Here is a 21,306-nt window from a genome sequence, read left to right as displayed (position 1 = left end):
ACTGTTTTCATGTCAAACAATATTTTGCGGACCGGTCAAGAAGGTCCGGCGGAATAACGGAGTAGTCGTTGTATGAGGACCTAAGAAAAAAAATAACTTTTGGAAAATATGTCGAGAGTACATAATTAGGAGAGAATCTGGGTCAATTTTCAAAATAAAACATTTCTCAGAAAAAATGGTGGTGTGGTGTGGCCCGGTACCAAATGGCCCACGACCCTGTGGTTGGGGACCACTGCTTTTAATGAATTGTGGAAATACAAATAAAAATACCTCTTTTTTAAAATTTTGGACGAGAAGTTTAATGAGTCAATGCAGTAAGGACAGTCAGGACATTGGTAGCCTAGCTTAGCATACAGACTGGAAACATTGTGAACAGCTAGTATGGCTTTGTTCAAAATTCGTGAAAACAGTACAAAACAACAATTTGAGGTTTTAACCAAACCTTAATCCTTGCAGTAGTAGATCAAGAAACTACCAGGAATCAGATTGATTCTTCTCTGATTTGCAGTGGAAGTTACTAAATACTGTATGTATGGATAGACAGACAAATACATTGAGTCAATAGTGGAAATGTGTATGTGAAAGAATCTAACCTTACCCAATATGTGAGTTTCTGTTGAATAAATCCACTGATACAATATTTCTTTAAAGTCTCACATTGTCATATTTTTAGCAATTAAGTCTTAAGCAACATTTTGACTACTCCATTTTGAGGGCTGACTTCATGAATGAAATTTTGATTGCAGTGAGCCAGCACCACCAGAGTTAAAATGGTCTCATGAATAAGTGTGGAAAGACTTCCTGAGCCTGTCGCTGAGAGAGTGAGCGGAACACTCCGCACCTTCAGTATGTTGCCTGCTGCACTGACGGGTGCTAGGACCCCTTTCTTGTCCCCTGGCTGACCCCGGTTTGAGGCCAACATTCCAGGAGGAGAGGTTCATAGCCCTGGGCACCTCCCAGGACTATGAACAACTCCCCCCTCCTTTACCTGTGAACTTGAACCTTGTCCAACGGCTACATGTTTGTGTGAACATGCAAGCAGGCATGTATGACTTTATGCCTCTCTGTCTTTCTGTGTTAGTGTGTGTGCGTGTGGGCATATTTAGGTGTGTCTATGGAAACAGTAGCTGTAAGAAGAACTGTAGCCTAGAGTTGGCAGCTGGAGAGCCGTTGAACTGGCTGCTCAAATGTAAGAATATGTGTCTTGTGTCTGCCATCTCTCCCAGTCTTTATTTGCCCTGACTAAATATTTGCAGACCACCTCCCAACACACGGCTGCCTCCATATTTTCCATCCTCATTCCATTGACTTTTCCTTCCAACATGAATTGCAGGCAGTTATAATATATATTACAAATAATTATTGTAAAATATAATCCTACAAATGTGCAAGTACCATATACTATATTATAGTTTTTGTCGCTTTCATTTTTCAATGGAGTTTTCTTTGAAACATGGGGCTTTTTGAGATGATTCAGTTCCATCAGAAAGATTCATCAGTTATCTCTAAAATATAGTAGTTAGCAAGGTCCTTTTTTCTGAAAACCCAACATTTTATCTGCCACAAAAACCGAATAATGAAACGTTTTGGATCTGAAGTCGTTCAATGTTTGAATTTTACACAGGAAACATTACATGGAAGGTACATCAAAAATCAGAATCTGAATAAATGGCTTCAGATTCTGATTCAGATTTCTTCATACACTGTAGCCTATAGAATAGAAATCATACTTTAAAATAGCCTGTTGTGGATACCTTCCGTTTCCCGGGCTCCATCATCATCCAGGACCTCAAGTCACCAAGAAGGCTCAGCAGAGGTTGTTCTTCCTGAGGCAGCTGAAGAAATTCAACCTGCCAAAGACGATGATGGTCCACTTCTACACGGCCATCATCGAGTCCATCCTCTGCTCCTCCATCACCGTCTGGTACGCTGCAGCCGCAGCCAAGGACAAGGGCAGGCTGCAGCGTGTCCTCCGCTCTGCAGAGAGGCTGATCGGCTGCAATCTGCCGTCCCTGCAGGACTTGTTCGCTTCCAGGTCTCTGAAGCAGCTAAAAAGATGGTAGCCGACCCCTCTCACCCCGGACAAAACCTGTTTGTGCCCCTTCCATCTGGCAGGAGGCTGAGGTCCATCAGGACTAAGACCTCCCGCCACACCAACAGTTTCTTCCCGTCGGCAGTCGGGCTCATCAACAGAGCCGGTCCCCCACTGACTGACGCTGACATTCCACTGGCCACTTTCTTTCTCACTTTACACGTCACTTTCACATGTCACTTTCTGTTTGATGGTGCACTTTATTTTTAATTTTTTGATATTTTTAACTTTAACTTTTATTCCTTTAATTTTAAACTAACCCATAGTTACACCGTAAATGTACATTTTAAATGTTCACTCTACATGTCAGACTTGACGACTGAACATGCATTGTACAATATTTACGGTAATTCACGCCGCAGCAAGACAAGCTGGCAAATTAATTAGCTATTGTTATAGGGCAGGGGTGTCAAACTCATTTTAGGTAGGGGGCCACATACTGTCCACTTTGATGTCCTGTGGGGGGGGTGCACAGGCGCGGATTGCATTTGTAACAAGGCTACGCATGCAATAAACACACAGATAAACTGTCAACCAGAGATAAAAAAGAAGAATAGTAACCTACTGTATAAGGAGTAAAAGTCCTTCTAAATATATAAGCATATTATTCATATCATATTATTCGTCTCTGGTATGTCGAAAATAAATAAAAACTGCATGGTGAGCAGGAGCAGTCATACAGTGAAAAGTATAATATGAGCAGAAAATCTTAATCAGATGTCACAGTACTGCCGACAAAGTTTGAAAGAAGTGCGTTCTGGGTAGCAGGGTTTGGTAACAGCAAAACAATGAGCTATTTGCGCCAAAGACAACAAAATCAAAGAAAACACAGATCTCCTGAACACCACGTGTTACTTGGATACAGCCCCAACTACTGTCTGCAAAATGGCATACAGTTCTCACTGCGCCTGATTGGTTAACTGGCATGGCGAGCCCGTCTGGTCTGGTAAGCAAGGGGTTAAGCTGTTCGCGGCTGGTGTGTTCACGGCAGGAAGGCAATGGCTGGGTCTGGGCTGGCCTCCAAACAGATGTTGGTTTGTTTTAGGGCTGTGGTTAAATAGTTGGATGGCAGCCCTGCACACAGGGGAGAGAGGAGGGGATTAAAGCGGTGAGGATTGCAGCTGCACAGACAGAAAGAGAGCAGAGGGAGGGAGACGGGCTTACAGATAAAAAAAGGGACAGACTGGAAACCAATAATGCGGCGCTGATTTAAAAGGATGGTAAGCTGCATGAACTCCAGTCCTTGATCATCATAATACAAACCAGTAGCAGACACAAATCAATTATGCTTTCAAAACATGGTAAATTTATGCTTGATTTTATTTTGTCATTTATCTTTGGTGCAACGCTCTCCCTTTAGTCTATTTAGCACTATCCCGCCCACACTTCTGTCAACAAATCCGGCAAATACATTTTTGCTTCCATTTTCTATTGATATGTTATGTTCCACAATCTTGGTAAATGTGCAGATTTAGATTTGTTTCAATAGCGAGATGAGAAGCTGAATGGGTTGTTTGTTTACCATGTCTGGAGGACCAAATCATCCATTTTAATTTAATACTGTGGTACTGATACTTTTCTTATCACAAGTTACTCATTTAGTATCAATTCCTTTGTAGATATTCATATTACAATTGTTGATCCAGACATGTCAATCGGGACTTGTTTGATTAATGATTAGTGATGGGTAGAAATGTAAGATAATAAGCAATCAGGGGAAATTCTAGTGGACTCGCCAGTGAGATGGTGGGGCTGATGATGAGGACTCAACAAGGTCCTCCGATTGCAACCCCCTGAGAACAAAATGACCAGGTTTGCTTAGGGGGTTGCAGGGAGATTTTTGTCATGACTTGTAGACTTTGTTCAAAGCAGCAAGGTGAAGTATTGGCACGAGATAAAGCAGAATATTTGCATTTGCGTTGGTATTAAAGGCCTATAAGTACAGCCCATACACTTTGGCTTCGTATGAACAAGAAAATATTCATCACATATGAAAAGCATCACACATTAGGCCTATGTATATTACAAAAGCAAAGTACACAGGTAAAGAGTCAAAATCTCATCCAAGATGCAGACACAGGCTTGGTTCCATCTGTGCTTGTTGATGGTCCTTTTTGAACATCATCTTGCGGAGAAGTTGTTCACCTGGCCAACTGTAGAATGTATAAAAAACTAAAACTAAGAACACTTACAATATTCCTTTTAAATAAAATAAATGTGATATTTAGGGCCTGAGCCGACTGCAAGTCGGGCGAAAGCCCTATTGTTTATAGAAGAATTCTTATTATTATTTCTCCACTTTAATCGCACTTTTGAGGCCTTTATCATATTCAAAAACTCTTGAATTTTGGCGTACGAATCAGAAGTGCGAAAAATGTCGATATTCTTTGGGTTGCGCATTTGGGGATACAAAAATGCCTCTCTAGTGGCCCCTGGAAATGCTCCCTCTGGGAAAAATTTTGCCCAGTTTCACCGATTGACTTGAAATGGTGCTCTTGGATATCCTCTACAAAAAAAAGTCAATCATGGTATGCAAATGCACCTAGCAAGTTTTTCTGCCATTTTGACTCCTCCCAGACGCTAGGTCCGATTCTCACGAAAATGTCAGGAAATCATTGAGTCACTGCTATCAGAGCTTATTAAAAGCTTGTTGATATCTCATTTGGTTTCGAAGTTATGGACCAATTAAGGTTGTAGGGGGTGTGGCCTAAACGTGAAAGACTTATAACTTCAAAAGTATTTGGCCTGTCTTGGCTTGAGCTTTAGGGGGCACTGCAGTTGTTCTCTAAAATTTTTACTTTTCTTTTTTGCAATTTCCATCGTATTTTGGATTTACAAACGAACAAACACCTCTGAGAGTTTACACCCGATCCACTTCATGTTTGGAAAAATTGATCCTGACACCTGGATGGTCAAAAGTTATTAAAATCAAGTGGAGTATTGGAGTTTTTGAAAAACGTTTTTGCTGTGACAACACTGTCTTCGCATGAAAGTTCAAGCAGATATTTCGCTGTCTTGGCAAACTCAAAAACTCTTGAAAACTTCTGTCAGTGTCCTAGGTGATGACATTAAAGAGCTGATGTGGAGTTTTGACTCAAAAATGCTCAATTGCCTCCATAGCGCCCCCTGGCAGTATTCAATGAAGTAGCCCCAGCGCCCTGTTTGACCTACACGACAGACAATGTTTGGACATATGTATAATAGGGAGACAAAAAAAAAAAAGTCTCTTGAGACCATGCTCTGAAATGAACAGGAAGTCAGTTATAATGTTTTTGTGTGAATATTCCCTCTATTTTTCACACTTTCTAGCAGCTATACTTTGACGACCTCCTCTGCGACTTTGTCACAGCCACTTCAAATTTTGACAAAACAATCCTATGGCCTTGGTGATTAAAAGTTCTTAAAAACTTTTTGCGTTACGCTCTTGCTGTGGGAACCTGTTCAAGGTCAAAGCGGAAGTCCTTTTGAGGGACTAAATATGCTCCAATCTTTACTAAACTTGGAAAACACATTTACAGTGAAAGATGTAGTTACTTCATATGATTTCAATGATTCTAAACAGCCTTTTAGCTCGATAGTGCCCCCTACACGTATTCATAAACTCTCTCCTGGCAGGTCTCCCTCCTACAGCTCTACGACCTCTGCAGCACATCCAGAATGCAGCAGCTCAACTGGTCTTTAACCTTCCTAAATTCTCCAACACTCCTCCACTCCTCCGCTCTCTTCACTGGCTACCAGTGGCTGCCCGCATCCACTTCAAAACATTGGTGCTCACGTACCATGCTGTGAATGGATCGTTTCCAGTCTACATCCAGGACCTGGTCAAACCCTACATCCCAACCTGCAAACTCCGCTCTGCATCTGCCAAATTGGTTGTTCCTCCTCACTAAGAGCAAAACACTCAACAAGATCACGACCCTTTGCTGTCCTGCTCCTAAATGGTGGAATGAGGTCTTTGATGACATCAGGACCGCAGAGTCTTCACATAAAACTAAACCCACACCTCTTCATCTATACCTCAAATAAAGACTCTTAACGAATTGTTCCACTTAATCGTACTTATAATGGCTCTTAGCTATAGCAAGTTGTAAATCGGCTTGAAATGCACTTATTGTAAGTCGCTTTGGATAAAAGCGTCAGCTAAATGACATTTGGATAAAAGCGTCAGCTAAATGACATCAAAGCAACTGCTTTGATCCAGGTGCATTCATTGGCAGGCTACAGCTATGATCCAGCTGTGCAGATTTCTCCTCCATATCAGCAGAGTCGGCTTGAAAATAATTAATCAAGTCGGTCAAATATCCCACTGTGACCAACATTACATTACATTACATGTCATTTAGCGGACGCTTTTATCCAAAGCGACGTACAATAAGTGCATTCAACCATAGGGTACAAACTCAGGAGAACAAGAAACAAGAAAGTGCAATTTGCTCAAATAAGCCAATTTACAATTTGCTATAGATGAGTGACGTTACAAGTACAATTTAAGTGCTACAATTTGTTAGTCTTTAGTCGAGGTAGAGTCTGAAGAGGTGTGTCTTTAGTTTGCGGCGGAAGATGTGAAGGCTTTCTGCGGTCCTGATGTCTTTAGTCGAGCCAGGAGGGAGTTGCAGTAGTCCAGGTGGGAGATGACAAGAGCCTGAATCAGTACCTTCTGAGTGAGAAGAGGACGTGTTCTCCTGATGTTGTAGAGCGAGTATCTACAGGATCGCGTTGTCGCGGTGATGTTGGGAGTCAGGGAGAGTTGACTGTCGAGTGTGAAAGTGGGCGTGAACATGATTGGACCTCTGTCCACATCCTCACTGGAGAGAAATGTCCCATTGAGGGGGTATGGGGAGGTGTCCTGTATCAATATCAGTGTTATCGGTAGAATGGTTTGTTGTGCGAGTGTGACAAAGTAAACATTTCAAATATTAAATGTGTAATTCTTTGGTCCAAATCGCTGCTAAAATAATATTTTTATTAAAGATATTATAATATAGATTTTTAAAAATTATATCACACTTACACACAAGGTTCATTTTCATCCAACACGAAACAACATTTTAGGTCATTTTTTTAACCTTGTTGTTCCTTAGAAGAAGTTTTCATAGCTTGTATATTAAAGGTTTAACATCAGAATCCAAGGAAAAATCCTTTAAAAAAGAATCAATACAATATAAGTGTAAGTTCATAAACTGAATTTTATATTCTTCAGGTAAGTCACTGGTAGAAAATGATGCACCTCTTCTGTGTTGCCCCTGCTGCAATAATGAGGTCAATAAATCGAGCCAAACAAGGAGCGTCAATTCAACATGAATGCTTTCAATATGTTACATATGTTTAGTTCCTGCACAATGAGCCTAAATCTAAAATTAAATGATTATTATTCCCCAAATTCCAATGAACTAATAGATACACTTCAAGCTCTTACAGAGGGGGAACACTAAGTATACTGTAAACGGTTCATATATTGTTCATAGTTGGACGTTAAAAAGTTTAATGCTGTAGTTTGACGCCAAGTGTTTTTTATTTATTTATATTAACAGTATTCTTTAAAGACTTAATATATTTAATTTTATGAAACCAATTTGCCTTGGCATTAAAAAAAAAAAACCTTTTTCTGTTTCAATCACTTTTTCTTTTTTTTTTAAAGCCCAGAACAATATCTGTTTGGGCACCGGTATCAGGGAAACCCAAACGTTACCCATCCCTTTTTTAGGACTGACAATGCCTGTTGGTAGCTGCAAGGAGACCTCCATCTACCCTGCGCGCACACAGTCCGCGGAGGACCACAACTGTGTCCCTAAAAGACAGTGGTCTGGAAAATGTCCTGGCTAAATGTACAATGTACAAATACAATTAAACGGTGTCTAAAATACACGCTTTCTAAAGTGGGGTTACTCATTACACACTTTTAATTGCAATTAATGAATTTTAAAATATGCGATTACTTAGTTAATTAATAACTTAACTGTTTACTATGGCTGTCAATAGTTTGTTGGTGCCTTGTCAGATTTTACTATAACATGTAGCACAGTGTTTTATTTATATGACATTCAACACTCGAGGGGGGTTTGTAATATTTTGTAATTTATGTGAAATGATTACTATTAAACAGGATGTGCATATCTACAGGCCAACACATGGTTAGCTCTGATAGAAAGGTTTAACGAGAATAGGAAATACTCACGTGTCATATCTTCCTTCTTTCTCTGCATCTACATCTTGGGGTGGCTGGAAAGCCGATGCCGCCAGATCTTGGGACGCGGAAGGAGGAAAGGAAATGCTGGAGACTAGGGAGCAACTTGCTTCAGTCCTCGTTGTGGTTCAGCCTGCAGAGACACCAACTCTGTTGCCTGCTACCCCCTCCAGCATGTCAGTGCTGAGGTGAGCCAATCTCTCTAAACACGTGAAGCCTCAGGTGTCCCTGCTGTCTGTCCTTTATGCTTTACCAGTTCCTGTCTCTGTCCTGGAAAGCAGCCCTCACTGTGGAGCAGCGGCGTTGAAAGTGCTGGAAACTGGCCTCACTCGCCCGTCGGACGCAAGACAGTTGAGAAGTGGAGGGACGACGTCCAAAGCACACAAGTGGGGCAAATGAAAGCCATTTGTTTTAGAAAATAAGTCTTCATTATGTCAACCCATAATAAAGTCATAAAACAACCAAACTTTATGAATGTTTTTTGTGACAAAGTATCTGTTCCAATCACTCGATCAGAGAAAAATAAGAGTTGTAGAAATAACCGGAAACTCAAGAGAGCTGTCATGAACCGGGTATCCTCCTCTTTTCCTCTCCAACCCTTTCTTCACTTACACACACTAATTACGCCTGCTCATTCATTCTCAGCTGCTTCTCATCTCGTCATCATCTCTTCCCCTCACCTGTTCCTACCTTCTGCAATTAGACCCTCTATCTCTAGCCTGCCTTCCCCTTGTTCTCTACCAGTAGAGTAGTGACGTACCTGCTGTCTCGTTTCTCCTGCCCTGCCTGGTCGTGTCCAAACGGTTCGTGCCTTACGGTGTGGCCCAAGTCCAAACCTCTGTTCCACCCGTTTGACGTGGGCGGCCTGTTGTCTGGAGCGCTCTTCCCTCGCCCTGGAGCTCGTTCCCTGCACTCACCGGGATTTCCCGTCGCCGGCCAAGCACCCGCACCTTTCCTGTTAAGCCTTTAGTGCCATTTGTTTGTGAGACCACCTTGTGGCTACCTTAGTTCCTTTTTGCCTCGGACATTCTAAGTTGATTAAAACAGACTTTACCATTGCAGTCAGAAAAGAATATATGACCTGTAATAACTCATAAAAAACAAGGACGTGCAGATGAATCAAATTAAGATTCATGGCTATTGTATTGTAGTTAGAGTAATCCACCTTACCAAAAGGCAAAAAAACGCATCAATCCACGACAAAGAAATAATGGCAGCTCAAGGCCATCACAAACTCCATACTCTTGCTACATTACAGAGCAACTTTACCAGTCCAGCAGACCCTCCAGCGCTCAACCCCGATAGTCAAGTCATCACTTGTACTGCTCTCCCCCTTCTTCAGTACGGGGGGGTCTCTTATGCTGTACATACTGTTCTCACTACATCTTTCCTCAACTTCTTATATCACTTGAGGATCAGAATAAAAATTCTTAAATCTTGATTTATTTGGGAGAAATTTATGGTGACAGCCCATCCCAACGTTTATACACTGCATCAAACAAACAAGCACTTCATGTCTGGACAAAAAGGTGGATAAACCGAAAAGGAAAATATGGGATTGATTTCTTCCAACTGAACGTTCTGGCTTGTGTTTCAGCTGCTGGCAGAGGTGAAGTCAGCAGTGAGGCGCAGACTGAAGAAACACAGAGCGGCCCATCCGAATAAACAGAAGAAGGTGTACACACACTGCCCATCAAAAGCAATACAAATACTGTTTTCAAATACCTTACAAATACAAGATTAGAAACATTGCCAATGACAACATCTTTGTTAATTACAACGTCATTGTAATTACTTATTTGCTAAAACTTCCACATATAAAACATACGTTGCTGTTCGGCTACAGCTTTAAGTAAAAAGGGTATTGTTCTTCATCATACAACCATAGGCCCATATAACACTGCACACATCTTTACATTTATGGACACTTTACACCTTTACACAAGCAGCCCATTCTATGCTTCCTAATCTACAGACCTCCAAATCTTAATTCTGGTTTTATTCAGGAATTAGTTCTGTGGTGTCCCTCAGGGGTCCCCTTCTATTCACCATAGCCTATACAGGCTACCCCTAGGCCTCATCATTCAACAACATAACGCAGTTTCATTGTTACGCTGATGATACACAACGTTACATCCCTATCAAGCCTGGTACCTCTACCATTTCAGGTATCATGTCCTGCCTTGCCGACGTTAGGAATTGGATGTCCAAGAATTTTCTGGAGTTAAACGACTCAAAATGCGAGGTTGTTATTATTACACCTGCCTCCCCAAACACAAGCTGTGTTGCAACATTCAGAGACTATGAATGATAGAGTGCTGCTGCCAGGCTTTTAACCCTTACAACGAGGAGTGACCACATCACACCGGTCCTTGCTGCTCTGGACTGGCCACCTGTGAGCTTTAGAATTGATTAAGATTTTTCTGCTTGTTTTTAAGGCTCTGAACAATCTCTCTCCTGCCAACATCAGTGAGCTCTTCAGCCCGTATGAGCCAGAGCGCTACCTGAGATCTTCAGGCAGGGCCTTATTAACAGTCCTCCTAAGCTCTCAATTGGTCACTAAAGGAGGCCTTTGCGGTCAGGGCCCTCGAAACTGTGGAACTCCCTTCCCTGCAAATTGAGGCAGGCAAATTCAGTGTCTTTCTTTTAAATCTCTTCTGAAGACTCACTTTTACCAGCTGGCTTATTTATATATTTGACAGATTTTATCTTATTTATTATAAACTGCTTGATTGTGTTTTGTATAACTTGGGTGCGTATTGTTAGGCACTTGGTAACTTTGTTAGAAAAAAGGTGCCACATAATATAAGGTAATATATTTTTATTGTTTGCATACTTGACAACATCGCGGCATGCTCCTTATAAGATGGTATCTTGTGGGTTAGGGTAAGGATGTCCTCCCACATCTGTATTAAGGGCATGAGTGAGCTCCTGTAAAGTCTGAGGAGCAATCTGGCAGCGTCTGATGGACCTAAACATAATGTTCCGGAGCTGTTCTGGTTTAGGCGAGGTGGTTTAGGTTCGGTCTGGTTTAGGTCAGGTGATGGGTGGTCGACGGTGGCGCATGGGTAGAGAGGGTGCGCTGGGAACCGCAAGGTTCGAGCCCCGAGTGTCCCCGAGCAAGACACCTAACCCCTTGTAACGCATCACAAGAGACAGGAGTGAAACCCAAGCGCAGAGCGCAGCTTTATTGTGGAAGTACAGACAAGGGTTAGGCGTGGTCGAGTCCAGTAGGCGGGCAGAGGGTCGAAAGCCAGGAGAGCGGGGATAAACAGAGGCACCGTCAGGGGGTCAGGCGTGGTCGTATCCGGAGTACAGGCGGGTGGTCGAAAGCCGGGATTACGTGGAGTTAGACAGAAGTACCGTTGAGGATCAGGCAGGCAGGAACGAGGTCTGGGACAAACGAGAGGTCAATAACAGGCAAGAACAGGAGATCGAGAAAACGCTCGGAATGTGATGGAACATGCACAAGACTTCGCAAGGAGCTTTGGGGAGTCACAGGCTTAAGTACAGGGCTGGCTCTGATTAGTGACGAGCCCCAGGTGAGTCGGTGGGCTGATCCCAGATGGCACAAACCATTATGGCTCAAAACAGAGGGGTGACTGAGGTCCCGATCTTCGCACCTCAATATTCCGGGGACGGGGAGCGTCTGCCTGTGACAGAGCCCCCCCTTCTATAGGCGGCTCCGGAAGCCGAAGTTCGTCCTCTACGGGGGGGCCGACCCCGAGGCCGCGGGCCGGGACATTCGGGGTGGGCCTGATGGAAGTCCGTGATGAGGTCAGGGTGTATGTCCGCGGCTGGACGCCAGGCTCTCTCCTCAGGGCCATAACCCTCCCAGTCTACGAGATATTGTAGACCAGACTGGCGACGACGCGAATTTAATAGTGCCCTGACCGTGTATGTTACCCCGTCATCCAGGAGCGGTGGGGGTGGTGCCGGCTGCACCTCAGGTCCTGACTGACCGCCCTCGGTCCTGACTGCAGGTTTAAGCAAGGAAACATGAAAGGTCGGATTGATCCTGTAATGGGAGGGTAACTGTAACCGATATGACACTGTGTTGATCTGTTTGATGATTTTGAATGGGCCAATGAAACGGGGACTTAGCTTCTTAGACGGGAGGCGGAGACGGATGTTCCGCGTGGAAAGCCACACGTCCTGCCCGGGTTGGAACCGGGGCGCTGGGCGCCTGCGCTGGTCGGCGTACTTCTTCTGGCGCTGAACGGCCCGTTGTATCTCTGTCCGGGTAGCGTCCCAGACCGTCCTGCTCCGCCTTAACCAATTGTCTACCGCCAAGATCTCAGACGGTTCCCCAGACCACGGGAACAGCGCTGGCTGAAAACCGAGCATGCACTGGAAGGGTGATATCCTTGTGGATGTGCTTTTATGCGAGTTTTGCGCATACTCTGCCCATGGCAAAAACCGGCTCCATTCCCCTGGTTGCTGAAAGCAGTAGGCGCGTAGGAACCGGCCAATCTCCTGGTTCAGCCTCTCCGTCTGTCCGTTGCTCTGCGGGTGGTATCCAGACGACAGATTCACTTGTACATTTAACATCTTGAAAAATGCTGCCCATACCTTCGAGGTAAACTGGACCCCTCGGTCTGACACAATCTCCTCAGGGAGGCCGAAGGTCCGGAACACATGATGGAATAGAGATTCCGCGGTCTCCAAGGCAGAGGGTAGCTTCTTAAGGGGAATCAAGCGGCAGGCTTGGGAGAATCTATCCACCGCCACCAAGATGGTGGTAAAACCCTGGGAACAGGGAAGGTCGGTGATAAAGTCCACTGCCATATGGGACCAGGGTCGGTTAGGTATGGGGAGGGGTTCCAGGAGACCTGAGGGGAGGTCCCGGGGGGATCTTGTTTGTGCACACGTGGTACATGCCTGAACATAGTCTGTGACATCCTGTGTTAGAGATGGCCACCAAAACTGCTCTCTGGTTAGTGCAAGGGTGCGTTGGATACCTGGGTGCCCAGAACTGGGGCATGAATGCATCCACTGAAGGAGCTGAGCTCGGACCGCTGCGGGCACATAGGTTTTATTCCCGGGACACCCCTGGGGAATCGGGTCACCTGGCAGGGCCTGTTGTATCTGTCCCATGATATCCCACCTGATGGGAGCGATGATGTGCTTAGGTGGTAGGATTGGTCCCGGAGTGTCCTGGGAGGACGCAGATTCCTGGAGCCGGGAGAGTGCATCTGCCTTGCCATTTTTCGAGCCGGGTCTATAACTCAAAATGAAGTCAAAGCGGGTAAAAAACAGAGACCAGCGAGCTTGACGCGGATTTAGCCGTTTAGCCGACTGTATGTACTCCAAATTACGGTGGTCGGTTAGCACCAGAAAGGGGTGTTTGGCTCCCTCTAGCCAATGCCGCCACTCCTCAAACGCCAGCTTGACCGCCAAGAGTTCTCGATTCCCTACATCATAATTTCTTTCGGCCGAGGTCAATTTGTGAGAGAAGAACGCGCACGGGTGTAGCTTTGCGGGCTTACCCTGGCGTTGTGAGAGGACGCCTCCCACTCCTGTCTCAGATGCATCCACCTCCACCACAAAGGGGAGGGCCGGATCCGGGTGCCTGAGGACCGGCGCTGAGGTGAACATGTCCTTCAGTTTCCGGAAGGCCGAGGCGGCAGCCTCATTCCACCTGAGCTTCTTGGAGGACCCCTTGAATAGAGACGTTAAGGGTGCTGCAACAGAACTGAAATTACGGACGAAGCGTCTGTAAAAGTTTGCAAACCCTAGGAACCGCTGGAGCTCCTTGATAGTCTGGGGCTCGGGCCAGTTCATTACTGCCTTGACCTTCCCCTCGTCCATCTGGACCCCCTGGGGGGATATTATGTACCCCAGAAATTGTACCTGTGTCTGGTGGAATTCGCACTTCTCCAGCTTGACATACAAGTGGTTCTCAAGCAGTTTGTCGAGGACTTGGCGTACATGCCTGACATGCGCCTCCAGATCTGTGGAGTAGACCAGAATGTCATCAATATACACTATTACACTCCTGCCTATGAATTCCCGGAGTACTTCATTGACAAAGGCTTGGAACACTGATGGGGCATTGGCTAATCCAAAAGGCATCACCCGATACTCGTAATGCCCTGTTGCCGTGTGGAACGCCGTTTTCCACTCGTCCCCGTTCCTGATGCGAATGAGATTGTAGGCGCTGCGGAGATCTAGTTTAGTATATATCCGAGCTTCTCGCAGTTGTTCCACTGCTGCAGGCACCAAAGGCAGGGGGTAGCGGTACTTAACGGTGACGGAATTCAACCCCCTGTAGTCAATACATGGTCTGAGACCCCCATCCTTCTTTACAAAAAAGAAACTTGAGGCTGCAGGTGACGTGGATGGGCGAATAAAGCCGTTGGCAAGAGCCTCCTCCACATATTTTTCCATGGCCCGGGACTCTGGTAAAGATAATGGGAAGATCCTACCTCGGGGTAGCGTAGCTCCTGGCACCAAGTCAATGGCGCAGTCCCATGGTCTGTGTGGTGGCAGGCACTCGGCGCTCGCCTTGCTGAACACCGCTGCAAGGTCTCGGTAGGCCGGGGGGACCTCTGGTGTGGCAGCCGTGGCTGTGCTCCTGATGGTGGCTGTCCTGAGGGGTTTTGTCAAACACTGAGAGACACACTTGTCACCCCAACGGAGCAGTTCGTTAGTGTTCCAAGAAATTTGTGGTTCATGAAAAGCCAGCCATGGCAGACCTAAAATAACATCGTTCGATACATTGTCAATGACTAACAGGGATAATTCTTCAGAATGCAGAACACCCACAACCAGGGTAACCGGGACGGTAACCTGTGAGATGAAGCCTGACCCAAGGGGCTGATTGTTTATGGCGGTAATCGATAATGGTGGGGAACAGGGCAACGTAGCTAGCTGCAGTTGTTGTACTAGGCGTTGACTAATAAAATTCCCCGCAGACCCCGAGTCTATCAACGCAGGAACGGTTGTTGCCTGCCCCCTGCTCCCGACGATAGTGACCGGTACCAGGCATTGGTGCTGGGAGATGTTTGGGCAGAAGAGCGTACTCACAGTCAGTGGCTGTTCCCTGGTCCGCCGATGGGGGCAGTTGTTCCGGTAGTGCCCAGCCTTACCACAATAAAAGCACAACCACTCCCTCCTTCGTTGATCTCGTTCCTCAGGGGACAGTCGAGTTTTTCTGAGCTGCACTGTTTCCCCCTCCGGGCCTGGGGTACCCTCGGGGACGCTGTGTGGAAGACCCCTTAGCGGGTGGTCATCACTGCCCCTGGACTCCTTCTCCTGCTGTCTCTCCCTCCTGCGACGATCGAGTTGGGTAGCCAGGCTGACGAGGTCCTCAAGGGTATTGCCCCAGTCCCTGTTCACCAGTTTATCCTTAAGAGACTCGCTAAGGCCATGATAAAAGGTGGGCATCAGGGCAGAGTCTTCCCACCCGCTTTCTGTTGCCAAGGTCCTGAAGTCTATCGAAAAGTCAGACACTGACCGTGGGCCCTGGCGTAACTTCAGGAGGCGCCTCGCAGCCTCCTGCAGGCTAGTAGAGTGACCAAACACCTGTCTTAGCCGTTGCATGAACCCCTCATGGTCGGAACAGACAGGTTCCTGTTGGTCCCACACGGCCGTGGCCCACACCAAGGCTCTTCCTGTGAGCCTAGAGATGATAAATGCCACTTTAGCACGGTCTGAAGCAAACTGTGGGGATTGCAGTTCAAATATCAACGAGCACTGCGTCAGGAAACCTCTGCAGAGTTCGGGACTACCATCATATCGCTGAGGTGGCGCTAGATGAAGTGCTGACTGTGGTAACGCTGGTGCGAGGGTTCCTCTGGTAGAGGGAGCCTCGACAGGGGCAGTAGCGGCGAGCGCCTGAACAGCCGTATGTACTGTGTACTGCTGGAAATCCTGGAGCGCTGCTGCTAAGTTGTGCACGGACTCCCCGACTCGACCCAGTCGTTGACCGTGCTCTGCTTGGACCGCGGCAAGATGTTTGACGATATGTGCCATGCTGGGGCCTCCTACAGCCCGCTGGTCCGGGTCGGACATCTCCAAGGACTGAAGGGACTCTGCGACTCTGCTGGGTCTGATTGAAGGCGAAGTCTTCTGTAACGCATCACAAGAGACAGGAGTGAAACCCAAGCGCAGAGCGCAGCTTTATTGTGGAAGTACAGACAAGGGTTAGGCGTGGTCGAGTCCAGTAGGCGGGCAGAGGGTCGAAAGCCAGGAGAGCGGGGATAAACAGAGGCACCGTCAGGGGGTCAGGCGTGGTCGTATCCGGAGTACAGGCGGGTGGTCGAAAGCCGGGATTACGTGGAGTTAGACAGAAGTACCGTTGAGGATCAGGCAGGCAGGAACGAGGTCTGGGACAAACGAGAGGTCAATAACAGGCAAGAACAGGAGATCGAGAAAACGCTCGGAATGTGATGGAACATGCACAAGACTTCGCAAGGAGCTTTGGGGAGTCACAGGCTTAAGTACAGGGCTGGCTCTGATTAGTGACGAGCCCCAGGTGAGTCGGTGGGCTGATCCCAGATGGCACAAACCATTATGGCTCAAAACAGAGGGGTGACTGAGGTCCCGATCTTCGCACCTCAATATTCCGGGGACGGGGAGCGTCTGCCTGTGACACCCCTATTTGCTCCCGGGGCAAAATGTAAAAAGCCACGGGTTCAAAATGTAATGCAAGTCGCTTTGGATAAAAGCGTCAGCTAAATTACCTGTAATGTAATTTGATCATGAGGGCCAATCAATTCCTTAATCCTACACATACTGGCTGCATACTCTTGCCACATGAGGTTGTGCATCAGGAGGAATCCAGGACCTACTGCACCAGTCTGACCATGAGTTCAGGGATTTCATCCCGACACAAAGACCGTCAAACTGCCGTTCTCTAGACTGTAGAAGTCTGTGCGTCCCTCTATGGATATGCCTCCCCAGACCACCACCAAACTGGTCATGCTGAACCATGTTGCAGGCAGCATAGCGTTCTCCTTGGCTTCCCCGGACCCTTGCATACCTCTGACAGGTGCTCAGGGTGAACCTGCTCCCATCTGTGAAAAGCACAGAGCGCTAGTTGTGGACATGCCAATTGTGGTGTTCTATATCAAATGCCAATAGAGCTCCACGGTGCTGGGCAGAGAGCACAGGGCACACTACAGGACGCTCTGTGGCCTCATGAAGTCTGCTTCTGATTGTTTGGGCGAAGACACACAGGTGGCCTGCTGGGGGTCATTGTGTAGGGCACTGTGGTTTAATTGATCATGTTATTTTCCTCTGCAGACTGTGTGCCGTGCAGGGTAGCATTAGATGCTGAGATGGAAGTAGCATAGCACCTAGCTTAGCCTAGCAGTGGGTAAAGTGGCCAAGTTGATCCTCACCCCCCTTCTGTATGACACATGGAAGAATTCCTCTGCACAGTTCTCCGCTGTATGTTGCGCCTGTTTGTTTTATTTGCAATGCAAAAAGCACTCTCCATCTCAGCTAGCGTCTTGCTTTCACTGATCTGCAGCTAGCGGCAGTTTTGAAGTGAACTTTGTTTATTTCCATCTATCTCGGCCACATTAACCGCGTAGATTAACGCGTTAATGTTGACAGTCTTAATTCTTACAATAGGGCCTTGAGCCGCATTGATGCTCAAACAATTATGAACACAAGCATTGAAATACCAATAATTCTGGTTGAAAATTACTTAGAGAAAAGAAATAACAAAATAAAAAAAAACAATAAAGAGAAACAAGCCAACAAAAGAAAGAAAAAACTGAAAGGAGAAAACTGGAGAAACTGCAGATGAGTCATGTAGTTTGAAGACGTATTTTGAGGGCTTGTTTCATTGATGATACGGTGGAAGCCCGGAGTATTTGGATGGGGATGGCATTCCAAAGGGGAGGTGCACAAGATGAGAAATTACAGCGAAATTACTGCTATTCCATAAACAGAATTACTCCATTAAACCAGATTTGGAATATGATTAGGCAGATTTCTGGCAATAGGAAAGCAAGAACATATCCAGGTATGAAAGAGGGAGAAGGAGATACAGTAAAGAAAGCAAAGAGAAAGCAGATCTAATAGCAGAAACACTGGCCATGGTTCAAAGCTGTGGTAATCTGTTTAATTAAGAGACATTGTAACGCAAACACAGTACACAAGGAAACAAAGAAGCCCCGCAGGAAGAAAGCACTAGTAGGATGGACACATTATTCTCGTAAACTGAATGAAATATGTTTCTCACAACAGGAACACCAGATCAGGCAAAAGACCAAACTAATTATGGCATGTTAAAAATCTTAATAAAGGGACATTTTGTTAGCCTTGTACAACAAGGTCTGGGAAAAGGGACACCAACTCCGTCAGTGGAAAGAAGCTGTTGCTTCCCTATATGCGGACCCATGTCTGGCTGGGATTATATGGCCTATAGCTCTGACATCACATGTGGGCAAAATAATGGAGAAAACGCAAGAATTACTGGCTATTTAGAATAGTTTTTTTAAAGGATCAACGTGGATTTAGAAAGGGCCGACTCACCATTGACCCAGCACTAGACAGCACTGTCTAGAAAAATGAAATCAGAAAAGCACAAATAAATAGAGTCCAGGTGCAGTATTTTTTTGATGTAGAAAAGGCCTATGACAAACAAGGTTTGTTAATATAACTATACAATATACCCACAAAGCCTACATCAGCAGATTAAGAAATTAACAAAATCAGGAGAACACCGTAGTCAATAAATTACAGGGCAAAATTGATGGATTGATGTATGCTGACATAACAGCCGTTATACCCCAAATCGATTTAATGTCTAACAAAAGAACACTTATCAGCATACACAGGGAAAAAAACAGCAATCCTGCTGCCACTGAATTGGGTAGAAGGCAACAGGCCAGGTAAAGTTTTAATAGGATCAGACTCACGCAAAGCATTAGTAAACATCAGGCATATATCATCAGACATAAGACCAGACATTATTATAGAAATCCATCAAACACTTCTCCAAATCAAGAAAAACAAGACAGGGATCAACTTCATGTGTAACCCAGCTCCTATTGGGGTTGAAGGGAACAAACTGGCAGAAAAATATGCAAAGTATGGCTGAAGTTAAGTGCAAAGTAAATACTGAAATGAAACGTAAATGGCAGAAGAGATGGAAGAAAAGGGTGACGTTATCATGACAAAAGAAAGTTGGAGAAATTAGAAACCAGCGGGAAGAAAGAGGATGATGTCATGCCTAGAATGAGGTTTGGACACATAGGTCTTAAAATCACACAAATACAGTTTTTTACGATTGAATAAACTCTAAAATCAAAAGTATCACAATTGTCCAAACTGTACAGTCAAGGAGCAAAACCTCGGCCCAGATTCGCACCACTATGAACACAATGTCAACCTCACACTGCTTGCAAAACAATACACAGTAATTTGTTAGACACTAAACACACTTCTTTACATTCCACACAGAAGTATATCAAGAAATGTCACTTCCTTGCAATTGCAAAGCACTGATAGTCAAATTACCACACCCATGTGCCAATTGGTTATACACAGCCTTCAGATGCCCAAACACAAGATTGCTTAATTTTAGACACACCAATCAGGTTTATGCAGCAGGTGAGTTAATCTTTCTTCAACCAAAATGGAAGGAATGAGAAGAGTGAGGGTGGGAGGAGAATTCCCAGAGGAGGAAGTCAGATCGAGCTAGACGAAGAGACAAGGTGTGACATTTTCTGTATTGTATTTTCAGCTTTATCTATTTTTTATGTTTGTCTAATGCATATAAACGGGAACTTGTTTCTTGTTGTGAATCTCCGTTTTCAACAGCAGTGTGTAAAGTCATTTAAAATGTGTGTGTCATATGGTAACGAAATATCACAAATTAGTGTATCGTGTTTATTTTGGAGAAATTCAGTATGTGGGCGTGCTAATTGTGTGTACTATTTTTTGAAAAACAAAACCAACAAAATCGCGCTTACAGTAAACGATAGAAACGTAGAAAAACTAATACTGAGAAAACATCCAACAGGCACCTGTCAGTACTGCAGTGAAGGGCAGAGGTGTCAAAAGTATTCACATTCATTACTCAAGTAGAAGTACAAATACTAGGGTTTAAAAAGACTCCTGTAGAAGTTGAAGTATCAACTCAAGCTTTTTACTTAAGTAAAAGTATAAAAGTACTGGTTTCAAAACTACTTAAAGTATAAAAGTAAAAGTAATGTAAGGGAAGAAATTCCATTAAGAACAAACCCTTAATGTGTAACCTCGCTCACACAACACGTCAGTCCGTGATCAGAAGATGCCTGCAGATCACGTGACCTGCCGTTGGGACGGTGGAAACATGGCGATACTCAGAGATACGACAACAAAACAACAAATGTATCTAACTTAAACAGATAAAACCACAACCCATTTTCCAGTGACACGAGTCACACACACGTTGTTCGCATTGATTAGGTAGACTGCAGTGTCTCCCCCAGGTTTACTACGTCATGGGGGGGGGGGGGGGGGCGCACCTCTGTTTATAATGATGGGAAACACTGAACTGGCAGCGGTCGGTTATCAGAACAAATAACCAGTATTTTCAGGCTTCATGAGCAAATACAGAATCCCTGTGCGTTGATTTCCAAAGCCGCATTAAGACACACATCACTTTATTTAATACGCTGCTTGCAAGTCGCTGTGTGCCGGCGCATCGCGGAGAAAACCAATCGGTGTCTGGATGCTAAAGGTTTATATTCTCATCCAACCACAATCAAATTTACTGTACGGATAACGTACAGTAATTTATCTAGATGGGTTTCTTTGTGTCTGTGTTTTTGAACTGCGACAAGCCGGAAGTAACGAGGCTGTTTTTAAAATGTAAGGAGTAGAAAGTACAGATATTTGCATGAAAATTTAAAGAGTAGAAGTAAAAAGTCGTCTGAAAAATAAATACTCCAGTAAAGTATAGATACCCCAAATTTCTACTTAAGTACAGTAACGAAGTATTTGTACTTCGTTACTTGAGACCTCTGGTGAAGGGAAATCATAGAACACGTTATCATCCATTGTCCACAATACAAATCACCACAGA

At 45.1% G+C, this 21,306-nt stretch overlaps 1 long non-coding RNA gene across 1 annotated transcript; it reads left to right on the top strand.

Moving 5' to 3' along the window:
* The first annotated feature begins 3,163 nt into the window (after positions 1–3,163).
* LOC120828716 (uncharacterized) lies at positions 3,164–8,742 on the top strand. Its single transcript, XR_005713580.2, has 3 exons — positions 3,164–3,312; positions 8,320–8,464; positions 8,558–8,742. It is a non-coding gene; the product is annotated as an uncharacterized LOC120828716 (long non-coding RNA).
* Positions 8,743–21,306: the final 12,564 nt, after the last annotated feature.

The sequence above is a fragment of the Gasterosteus aculeatus genome, chromosome 2 (genome assembly GCF_964276395.1).
Source record: "Gasterosteus aculeatus chromosome 2, fGasAcu3.hap1.1, whole genome shotgun sequence".
Taxonomy (NCBI): Eukaryota; Metazoa; Chordata; class Actinopteri; order Perciformes; family Gasterosteidae; genus Gasterosteus; species Gasterosteus aculeatus.
The sequence above is the reverse complement of the archived record's forward strand: the minus strand, read 5'-3'. Positions and strand labels throughout refer to the sequence as shown.